Source organism: Penaeus vannamei, chromosome 9, assembly GCF_042767895.1.
Source record: "Penaeus vannamei isolate JL-2024 chromosome 9, ASM4276789v1, whole genome shotgun sequence".
Lineage (NCBI taxonomy): Eukaryota > Metazoa > Arthropoda > Malacostraca > Decapoda > Penaeidae > Penaeus > Penaeus vannamei.
In genome coordinates this window covers 16,427,346-16,439,845 of record NC_091557.1, presented here as the reverse complement: position 1 = coordinate 16,439,845, position 12,500 = coordinate 16,427,346, and positions in this window count along the sequence as shown.

The following is a 12,500-nucleotide window of genomic DNA, read 5'->3' as shown; positions in this document are numbered from 1 at the left end:
ACTTGTATTTTTAATCTTTGGATAAAAGTATAAGGTGACTGAAAACTAGAAGAGAAACGCTGAACGTTTGCCACACACCTGAAGAGGATACTTCGGCCCGTACGAAAGGAGAAGAAGAAAATAAAACGGCGGGTGTTCCGAGAACCGCACGGAGGAACAGTCCATCATCCGTTGTGTTTTGTGTTGGAATATTCCATTGGCAGTTTCATTTTCATTTCACGGACTCCACGCTAATGACCTTGCGATTGTAAAAGTCTGGACTTCTTTTATTCTTCTTTATAATTGGAAATCATCACCAGTCATCCCCGCCACACACGCGAATCCGCCGGGCCACAACTCTTGCGATGAAAAGAAAACCTTTGCCCTCCAACAGGAACAATGCCGAATTCTCCACCGGCAACTTGAATCCTCCGCCGCCGCTCGCCATTCAGTCGCTCTCCTCTAAATGTTACGTCAAGCCCTCCGCTGCCTGGGCTCCAGCTTGCAGTTTCACCATAATCTTGCTATTTTACCGCGAAAGGGGAGATACAACCTCGGTCGTTGTGCTTGCATCTTAACTTAAATCATAAATGTGATTATTCGAACGTCTCTCCCCGCTTCTAATGGCGGTCGCGGGTTGCCAACTAATATGACCTCGATCCGGGAATGCAGACTTTCTAATGGAACGCATTCCCCAGCCACCGGGTTAGGTCCACAGTGATGGAAGAACAATAAATCAGGTTAGATTTAAGAATTGGAGCGCCGAGTGTGGCGCAGCGCTGCTCCACTCCACCTCCCTCGTGTCGCGTTGTAGCAATGGCAGCTGCCAGGAGTGAGTGGCAGGGACATGGGTTGATCAACATCAGAGCAGGAGGCCAAGGTTTCTTAGCGAGTGGCCGTCGCTTTACAAGTCATGCATACAAGGTCAAAATTGTGGTGAATCACATGCATTGATAGACCTGAGGATCTGTTGTGGGCAAAAAGCTGCTCAGCCACCCACCGGGGCGCGCTAATGTGCAATCTTGATGAGTCGGCCGCCGTTTGAAGTCGCCGCGCGCCTCCCGCCCGCCGACCGCGATGCCCACTAGCCGAGCACCGGGTTCCTGTCTCCCGTGGATACACAAACCAAGACGTGCTTATAACCCGCATCAAAATGGGCATTCGCGTCAAATAAATCAAGATGCCAAGAGTGTTCCAGAGCATACAGGTCACTTATAAAAAGATAGCGGTTTATGATAATGCATGGCAACTCGTAAACCCCGCCCCCACACCATTAGTAGCGAGGCGCGAAATTCAAACTGGGGTCATTTCGCAGTCATTTGACGGAGTTCTGAGGCGTATGACAATAGGTGTTCAAGTAACCATAACGACCACATGATAATGTATTAACATAATTGATGTCATTTTACAGTGTGATTACCGATGGCGCACTGTAATGTGTCGCTATGCAATCTGGCAGTCATCTGTTAGCAATAATGTAACCGCAGTTGGCGAATTCTCTTTATCCCTCGTCTTCCCTCTCAGTTTGACATCTCTTAGCGGGATATTTCATTACATAATATCGGTTACAGAGGTAGGGGCGGCACAAGGAAGAGGAATGCCTTTGAATCACTTGAAGATATTGCGTTTCATAAATGCGAAAACAGTCCGGGGCGCCTCAAGTTTACTAGGCTCCGTCTCCGCCCCGTCAATTAGGAACTACACCACGAAGTCATGCATTGAGAATTAGGCTCCCGAGACTCGAGTGTCCTGCACAACTTATGTAGTCTCCCCCCTCCCCCCTCTCCCCGGCCCCACCCCTCATTCGCTTCTCTCCCACCCACTCACTCCGCCTTTTCCTCATCCCCAGCGCGTCTCGAGGCTTTTCTCCAACAACAACCAAGCCTTCGCCCCCCCACCCCCACCCCAGTCAATCCTCAACTCATACCCTCCCCCCTACCACGTCCCCCCCTCCTTCACTACGCCCGTCTCCTCTCTGATCTCTCCCGCACGCTAATCGCTTAACGACCGCACATCATTTAACACTTCTACCATTCACAGCAGACACACAAGTACACAGGCGTGCGCACTTGCTCAGAGCTTGTGCAGAGACCCGCATGTACTCACAGTCACACTCACGCTAACATTCGCACTGGAATTTTACACTAGAATTCACATACACTTCCTTTTCATTCACACGTGCATGAATGGCTCCACTACGGACATACAAACGTACTCACAAACACGCACATGTACACGGGGGTTACCAAGGCCCTCTAATGAAAAGTGAATGATGAAGAATGCACCTTGGTGATTGGTTGTGTTAATGAAGGGCCGGTCACAAACAGTCCGCCAGGATGATGCCTGTCACCCTCGTGAGAAATGACCCGCACGCAGATAGGCCGACACTCAGCGACGGTGGTAGTGAGGGGGTAGAGAGGGGGTTGTGAGGGGGAGTGAGATGGTAGAGAGGGGGGTGAGGGGGCCTAGCATACAGCAGTATGAGGAGTGGAAGGGAGGGTCGTCAGCCTACTGGGTCGTCCCTCCCTTCCCCCCTTCCTCCCCCAACCGAATGGTACTGAGATATTCTTAGTTCATATTTTGTGTCAGTAATGAATTTTAAAAAATGTGTGGACGCTAATTCTCGTTCCTGTATATTGTTTTGTTCTTTGTTTCTTGATAATAATTTGTTCATTTTATTAGTATCTCTATTTGTGTTATATTTTTGTTTGTGTATAAGAAATTTTATGCTAAAGTATAACATTAAGTGTGCATAAAACAACGGAATCACCGAATCGTTGTCAATGATTACGTTATTTTGCTTGTCTGCAAAACAACAAAAAAGAAAAGAAAAAAATCGCAATTTTTACAGGCACATGTGGATATCAGAATAAGAGAAAATATTAATCAGATTTTTAAATTAAATAAAATCACGGGAGAGCGTCATTAAAAAAAAAACAGTCAGCTCGAACATCAGGGTAAGTGGGTAAGTGAGCCAATTAGAAGTGCTAATTGGCTTAGTATGGTTTACCTTTTTACCACTAGAAAACTGGGCTGAAAAAGGATTAGACATCTCTTTCATAATCAGTTGCTTGAGTGGAGAGGGGGGGTGGAGTGAATACGGCGAATCAATGAATAAAAAAAAAAAAAAGCGTGGCGATGACTTGTGCCTCCCAAAGACAAGGATGCAAGGCCCTTCAGGTTTGGATAGGCAGGAGGCAGTGGTGTCTCCTGGGGGATAGAGGCACTGTGTACTTAGGCTTGCTGACTCCGTGGCTAGAAGATGCAAGTTGTTGTGGACATCGTGGTAGGGCTGGGCGGGAGAGGGGGCAGCGGGAAGGAAGGGGGTGGGGGGAGTGGGTAAGGTGTTAAGGCCGTCTGATAGGGGGTAAGGTGATTAATGGAAGCAGTCACAGTCCACAACACGTCCACAAACACTCGCTCTCCTTTCACTCCCCCCCCCCCCCCGTCCTCTCACCTTCGTCCCTCCCTTCACAGGAGAGGCCTCACCATCATCATTCTCCCTTTCCCTCCGATGTTCCTTTCTGTTCCTCCCACTTTAGCTTTTAAAACTGCTATTTTACTCTCTCGCTCTCTCTCTCTCTCTCTCTCTCACACACACACACACACACACACACACACACACACACACACACACACACACACACACACACACACACGCAAAGAGGGAGAGGCGAGGGCGCCGGGCGGACGTGCGGGCGGGCAGCGGGGCTCCCTCACTCGAGCACAAACGTGATTCCAAATGAATCGGAAGTCCGCCGAAGCCAATTATACATATCGCTCCAACATTTATACAAGCGGACGGTGTCGGGGATCGGCCTGCGTTAAATAATTCACCGGACCATCAGTCGGGTGATTGATGGGCGTATCAGAAGCCCTCTTGTTTTAGCGACACGTCTCGTCGGCGCGCCCGCTGGAGCCTCGTGTCTCTATCAATATGTTATATTGTCATAAATGTTGCCTCGCGGACGTCGGCAACATTTACAACCGGGCCTAAATATTGATATAGAGAAGCATGAAAGTCTTGCGAAAGGGAAAAATGCGATATTGGTTTCTATCCACCTATCTGTATGCCTGTCTGCCCACGTATGTATGTATGTGTGTGTGTGCATATATATATATATATATATATATATATATATATATATATATATATATATATATATATATATATATATATATATATATATATACATATATATATATATATATATATATACAACCATACATAAATTTATAGAATTATATTTATATCTTTATATGTATACGTATATATATGTATATGAATGTATAAATATGTATATATATGTATATGTATATATACATATATACATATATATCAATGTATATTTACATAAAAATGTATATATATGTACATATATATATATATATATATATATATATATATATATATATACATATATAAATGCATAAACACACACACACACACACAGATATATGTATATATATATATATATATATATATATATATATATATATATATATATATATATATGTATATGTGTGTGTGTGTGTGTGTGTGTGTTTGTGTGTGTGCGTGTTTATGTATAGATACATGTATATATATGTATATATATGTGTATATATATGTATATATATGTGTATATATATGTATATATATGTATATATATATATATATATATATATATATATATATATATATATATGTATTGAATATGTACATACACATATATACATATATATATAGAAATATGTCTTTATCTTTATATATATATATATATATATATATATATATATATATATATATATATATACGTATATATGTATTTATGTATATATATATATATATATATATATATATATATATGTATCTATATATATGTATATAAATGTGTGTGTATGCGTGCACACACACACACACACACACACACACACACACACACACACACACACACACACGCGCGCGCGCGCGCATATATATGTATTCATACATACACATTTGTCTATACGTACACACACGTATGATTTTCCGTTTCTCGATGGGCTCTGTAAATTATTTAGTGAAACGCGAGCGAGTATTGAACTCCTAAAAATTAACAACTTCTGAATTTGTCATCTCGCCTCCCCTTGACCTGCGTCAGAAATCTTTCAAAGGGCACAGATACTCACCCGAATATTCAGTGTTATTATTATGTTTACACATCGTCATATCGGAGCTGCGACCTCTTTATCGCTCGCCAATGGCCTTCGTTGTTCTCCGCGGTCGCCTAAGAGGTCACGATGCCCCTCGAACAGTTGGCGAAAAGGGCCCGCATATCTGTTAGCCCAGAGAACCTGATGCTCCTAGATACAGAGTCCGCGCGGTGTCCTTTGGAACCGATGTCCGCTAGAAGGGACCTGATGTCCGCTAGAGACGGTGGTCGCGACAATGGGACAAACAGACACCTTTTATGATTAATTGGTCCGCCGCGAGCAACGCCACAAAGACCTGGATAAAAACAGAACCCCGTTCCTTCTCGGCGCACGACGCCCTCCCGCCTCGATTTTGAATTAGATTTTGAGGGAACCAGATGCTTTTGTGTCGGCCGAGTCCCGCGCCGCTGCGAGTGGGTTCGCGTTTTTGATTTAGTGTGGCCGGATGTCCGGTGTGTAATGCATTTTTTGTGAGTCATAGTGTGTATTTAATAGATGATTTATGATGATAAGGGATTTGATTTATTGTGATTCATCGTAATTAAGTGATTCGTGAAAATATTTTGAAGTGCAGTTTATATTGTATTTTTTAATGCATTATTTTGTGATTTTAATTGTTTTATAACCATGTATCATTTATACAAATGAGAGATAATTGATACAGGTGAGGAGGGCATTGTAGATAGAACAGGATGAAGACAATAGTTCCAGTAATCTGATAACAGGCCGTGAAAGTGCAAAAGGCGTTGAAAAGGAAAGCCATAATAAGATTTGACTTGCAGAATGGTTCTTGTAACGACACTGACCGGCTTAGCGAGGCTGATAGGCGAAAAAGCAACAGCGGATGATTGAGCAGATTTTGGATTCTGTTATCGGGGAGAATAGACATCTTATAGGCCTACTTACCTGCGAAATGTATAATCATTTTTTTAATGACAGAAAAGTCAATATGTGCCTAGTCCTGTACGAACAGCCTGATTTGGCCTCATCAGTTTCATCACACCATACAATCATTGTCGTTACAGTCATGATTATAATCACCATTAACATTATTATCACGAGTAATGAAATTAACGGTAATACGGACAGTGCTAACACAAATACAGCAACGCTACCCTAGGCATTGATATAGTCATTGAATTAGAGATCGGGAGTATTAATGATATGTGCGCCAAAAACAATAATATAATTAATCGTAATTGCTGTGTGTTCGCTGATTGAACAAGAATCCGGACAATACAGTGCACGAGCAGCCGTCCGCACCATACACAATGCCCTCTGTAGTGTGATAGTATAATGCTCGTGTAGGTGTTGTATGATCCTTGCTGCGGTGGCATTTTCTTTTTCTGCTTTGCTCGATTATTCAGTCACGAGTTGGAAGACGATTTGCGTGGCGACGTGTGGAGAGAGAGAGGCGATGCGGTGGAGGTGGTTGGCTCTCGGCCGGGGAGGAGGGGGGGGGGGTCGAACGACGAGGGTGGGGTGCTAATGATAAATTAACGTTCAGGTGAGGTGACGGGCGAGTCTTCTTTCCCTGCCTTCTTCAGACACACACACACACACACACACATACACACACACACACACACACACACACACACACACACACACACACACACACACACACACACACATGTTATAGGAAAATTGGATATTTATTGTTATCGCATTTTCTTATTATTTTACTTTTATCGGACCAAATATGTTTTCTTTCGCACGAGTGGAAACAAGAACGCAGTATAGATGTGGACATGAGAAAAGAGACACTGAGAAGGTATGGAAAGGAGAAGAGAAAGAGCGATAGAACAAAGGGAGCAGCAAAGGGAATGAATGATGAATGGGTTGACAGGTGAGCCTACATCTCCCAATATTCCCGGGCAGACTTTCATGGCGGCCGGACCCTACGCGTCGCAAGCCGTCTCCTTATAGAGGCAGTGTCACTCTCCTCCTTGGTAGCTGCTTGTGAACATGACTTGTGACTGATACATGCCTTACCGGGCGGGTTGTGACGGCGGGCCTCCTCTGGTCGCTTGTTTGGTCTTATCGAGAACTTCCTCGACGTGCGGGTCGTCAACAAAGCGATATTAGTGTGATTCTAGGCTGTGAGGGCTTTTGCGTCACAGGTCGTAGATGATACAAGGCGAGTAGTCTTCTGAAGGCTTTTGTGAATGGAGAGAGAGAACAAAAAATTATTCTTCCTGCGTATTCTTATGATTCTGCGTCATCCCCGGTGGACCCGAGACGCCGGGATGACTCACGCATATCCTGAACTGTCCACGAAGACCAGAGGGCTGGGGAGGGGGTGGGGAGGGGGGAGGACGAAGAAGGGCGCGTGGGGTGGGTGTGGGGTCAGAATAAATGGTAGGATGGATGGATTGATTAATGACACGATGGATGATGGATGAGCTGACAGGTGTGACTGGCTGGTCCAATATCCCTGGCCATTCCCCTGCTGTCGCCACCGCCTCTTCTTCCCTGTCTCCTTGTGCGACTCGGCTCAGCCTGACGCAGAGGATGGATGGATCAAGGGCGAGCTGGAGGGCGGCCGGCCGCACGCCTCGGGGCTCCCCGCACTTCGCTTCCGCGCCAGATAGAGCATTCCCTAATCGGCGGCCGCTGTGTTAGGAAACAGATTATACATTTGCAACTGATTTGCAATGTCACCGACTATCGTCATTTCAGTTGCGTGACACAACACTTGCATCACCAGCCTCACGCCCCTCACCCGATCCACACCCACGCCCACACCCACATCCTCCATACACCCAGACTCCCTCGCCGTCTCCGCCTTCGCCACCATCCCCGCCCGCATTCCACCCTCACTTCGTACAACAAATTAAGACTTTGAATTTGAATTTTAAACCTCTATTCACGAGAGGTACCAGGATGGGGGTGACATGATGCCCGTACTGCGAGGGCGCATTAATGGAGGCTGTACGCTCGCTTGGAACTTTTTGTGCACCGGAAAGGTTTAACATGATTTTGTGACACGCTTTTAGCGTAAAATGACGACACGTTTTCTGATTTCGCTCCTTGTTCATCTCCACACAATGACAACGCGAATTTCCTGTTGTTGTGCTATACGTCTGTTAAATTCTGTTCATGCCATCACCGATTTTACGACAGGCACGTCAGAACGGCAGGGAAGCCAGTACGATGGTGACAGTCAGTCAACAGTTGCCGTTAAGTAATGACTCAGCGCAAAACGAGCGTTTATTTGTGTCGGATGTCCCGTCTCTCAGCGTGTTTTATAAAGGATTAATGCGTATTAACTTTCGGGTTGTGTTTGCCGTGTACATTTGACAAAGGCCTATTTATGTCCATATTGGAAAGAAAAACAAACAAACAAGCAAACGAAAAAAATCACGTATCTAGAGTTGAACCATTAATTGACGGCTGATCGCTTTAATAAGGTCGCTGATCAAAGAATGTCCCTCGCTGTTCAGTTTGACGCTGCTCTGTTTGTCCTTCAGAGGAAGTCAAGGTAGTTTCTCAGTGAATGAAGAAGTCTTGTGGGTCTCTCTTTCGTCCGTCCGAGGAGATTCTGTAGCAGTAAGCTCAAAAGCGTGTGTGCATGTATTGTGGCGTGTTCATTTATCACGCTGCCTTCTCGGGGCATGATTGTGTTTACCCGTGAAGTAAGTCTGGGCCGTGAGACCGTTCCTCTCGTCGGGGATCCGTCCATAACGCCGAAGGTCTCGGGTGCGGTCAGCCGCGGGATGCACAAGGATTAAAAAAAGAAAAAAAATCTCCACCTTTTCACGCTCTGTCTCCGGATCAGCAGTCAGATGAGTGGTGCCCGGCCGCCTCCGGGAGCAACATAGTGCTTCGTTCCTTCGAATGATTGACCAATGACGAGTTCGATTATTGAAGCGGGTTCGCATGGACGGTTGATAATTGAAAAGCACACCACAAAAGCAGGATGATGTAACACGCAATTAGCAACGGGTTCGTCTGCAAGGTGATTGCAGCCCAGAGCGCGGCCGTGGACCGATTGCGTGCATGTGAACAGGGTTGCGTGAGTGCGTTCGTGGTGTGCAGGTTTAAAGTGGGTGGAAAATTGTCGGTCATGACTGCATGGGCGCTGAGGCTACAAAACCCTTAAGAAGATGTATCCGGTGACTTGGAGGCGTCGAGGAATCTTGCGGTTATAATTTCTATCAGTCTTTATAATCCTACTTGATAAAGAATGTGCCTGGTACCGTTGAAACGAAGTAGCCCGTGATATGTTATTTTGAGTAATAAAATCTCTTGGAACGGACCTGGACAACCCTAAATATTCCACATAAAGATGAAATGAAAAGCACCAGAACGGAGTCATAAAGCTGAAAAGGCCGCGCCACGGGCGTGGGCGTCAAGCGATTTTTTTTCCTTTCTTCCCGAAGGTGCGAAGGTCGAAGTAAGACAGCAGCATTCAGACGTGGTGGTGGAGACGATGCCATCGGTAATGGCCGCTCTTTGATAAATGGTGGTCCATCTGATAAATGATCAGCGGCCCCGTGACGTGTTATTAACTACCGACACGCCGCAAACAACCGCCGTCCCGCCACCTCGACCACCGATATCACCCGACATGCGGCCGACACTACCCGTGTACAGCTGTACATTGTACTGCTGCTGCCCCGTGTACACAGTGCGGCTGTCCCATGTATACGCCCTTCGTGTGGGCGTCAGTATGTACGCGACTCATTTGCTGATTAGTGCGTCATTGCCCTTTGTGCAGTCTGTATTACTTTTCTGTAGAGTTCATTGGCTCTCTCTCTCTCTCTCTCTCTCTTTCTCTCTCTCTCTCTCTCTCTCTCTCTCTCTCTCTCTCTCTCTCTCTCTCTCTCTCTCTCTCTCTCTCTCTCTCTCTCTCTCTCTCTCTCTATTTCATTAATATATTTTGCTCCAAAGTTTACTCTTCAGCGAAAAATAAATGTGTCACGACGTAGGATTCGATCTTGCTTCTTCCATAATTCTCAGTGAATTCAGCAGCTGAATACAGCACTAAGGACACCTTCGAAGCCGTTAGCGACACTGTTTGAGGTTAGTGGACGGCCAGCAGTGCCGCAATAACGAATTTCCGGACACTTGAGCGGTAAATCACGAGCGGCATAAGTGCTGAGGCATGAGCTATGATAGGTGAGGGTGGTGGTTGGGAGCATAGCAAGCCTTGGACTTAGGTTTTTTCTTCTTTTTAAAAGGACAGAGGCGGTAATTCAGTGTGAGCAAAAGTTGAAGTGAATGTATTTATAGGCCTGTGTAAATGAAGAGGACTCCCCCCCCCCCCTAGATAGGTCGGGGAAGAGGGGAGGGATGTGTGAAGCATTTATACGCGGGGGGAGAGGGGGGAGGGGCTGACCTGATGGAGCGGACCAGATCACAGATTATTCCATGTCATTAGTCTCTCCTTCTGCTTCGGAGATCGCCATCTCGTCAGGGTCGTTGGTCATTTTTATTTTGTTTCTGTCTCTGTTTTGGAATTTTGTAAAGAGGAGGATGTGGAAGGAAGCAAAGATTTGTTTTATATTTGTTGTTTTTTAGATTTTTTTTCGTCATCGTCGTCGTTGTCCTCCTCAGCATTAACATTATTGTTATCATTTCTATTGTTGTTTTAATGGTAATGATAATTATTATTTTTATTTTCTTGTTATTATTGTTATTATTATTAGCATCATCATTATTATTAGCAGTATAATGAGTATTAGTATTTATTATTATGACGATGAGGATTATCATTGTTATTATTATTGTTATTATTATTACCATTAATATTGTTGTTATTATTGTTATTATTATTATTATCAATATTATTATTATTATTGTTGTTGTTTTGTTGTTGTTGTTATTGTGATCATCATTTATCATTATTTTATTATCATTGTTGTTGTTTTGTTATTGTTATTATATTATATTATCTTCATCTTCATCATCATAATCATTCATCATTCCTCATTCCTCATTTTGTTATCATATTACTTCCACCCGCCAAATGTACCAGAATTCCTCACTACTGTATGAATATAGAGTATAATCAATACCTCCGGATTGCTTTATTCAAGAAAAATGGATATCGTAAGAGAGCAGGTGTTGCTAGTGGAAAGGGCGCCTCCCCCTATGGGCACGGTGGCAGCAAAGGGGAGAGGCAAGGGGAAGGGGAAAGGGTGCTGCCACGTGCGGGTGGGAGGGGCAGTGCCACGCTGGGACTCGCCAGTGACATAACTCGCTTCATAAATGAGTGTCAGGCACTTCTGTCTCGTGGTCGCTAATGTCTTCGGCGAAACGGCAACGGCAGTGAGTTTGAGCGTCAAGGCAACCGGCGATTCTTTGTGATTCAGTGCACCGGATTTCAATTAGTTCACTTTCGTTAGTAACGGCGAGAAAGTGATTGGAAAGGAATAATGCATTAATTCTATGTATAATTTGACAGTGGATGGAACAACCAGCAACTCGCAGTTCTTAATGTCAAGCGTTTCGTTCCCTAGATTCGAATGTGTTTCTGATTAATCGTAAATGGCGGTAAGTGATTAGATTGAAATCAGTGATTGGGTTTCATTCATTACCGATTGTGAATTGAGAGCAGTGGGGTATTTCATATATTCCGTGCCAGATGTTAAGTGTAGGACAGAAATATCAGATATTTCAAGAGATATTCAGAAATATTTTAGGTACTGGTACGTGCGCCCATATTGCTTCGTATGTGATTTCGTAGAGTGGCCTGTCTCGTTGCTGCTGGATCCCTTAGTCTTCGTCACAGGCCGAGCTCTCAGGCCGCCTGGGAACACTCCCTTGCGCACATCACATCCGCCCCGAGAGCCTCTCGAGGACCCCGAGAACAAACTTCACAACGCATTTTCGCTTACACAAGAACATTTCGAAGGTACTGGAGTTCTGAATACCTTTTCCTTGTCCCTTTCTTGGTCACTTTGCCTCTGCCATTTTGAACCCCTTCCTTGCTCCTTCTCTCCCTGGGTTGGGAATCAGAAGTGGCAGCGGGTCCTCCACCCCGAGGGGAATGCGTGAGTGCTGTGGGATAATTCCTTCATAATGGGCATATAAAGACCCCCTCCCTTGTTTGTTTGTGCACCTTGAGTGTCCAGGTTATTCTCCGGCATCATTGTCTTGGTCGGGCGGTGAGTGGACTGCGCCTCTCCACCCTGGGAGTCTTCACATGTTGGCACTCCTCGGACTCCTTTGCCTCATTGTGGTGGCCGCTCTTTGTTCTTTGTAACGTCATACACACAGATGAGTACATGATGTCTGGAATGCAATTATAGAGCGGTTATTTTGGGAAATTCTATAGTTGGTTGCTCTTACAGCGCGGCTGTTCCCATCGCTAGCGTGTGGGAGACGTGGGAGTCTGC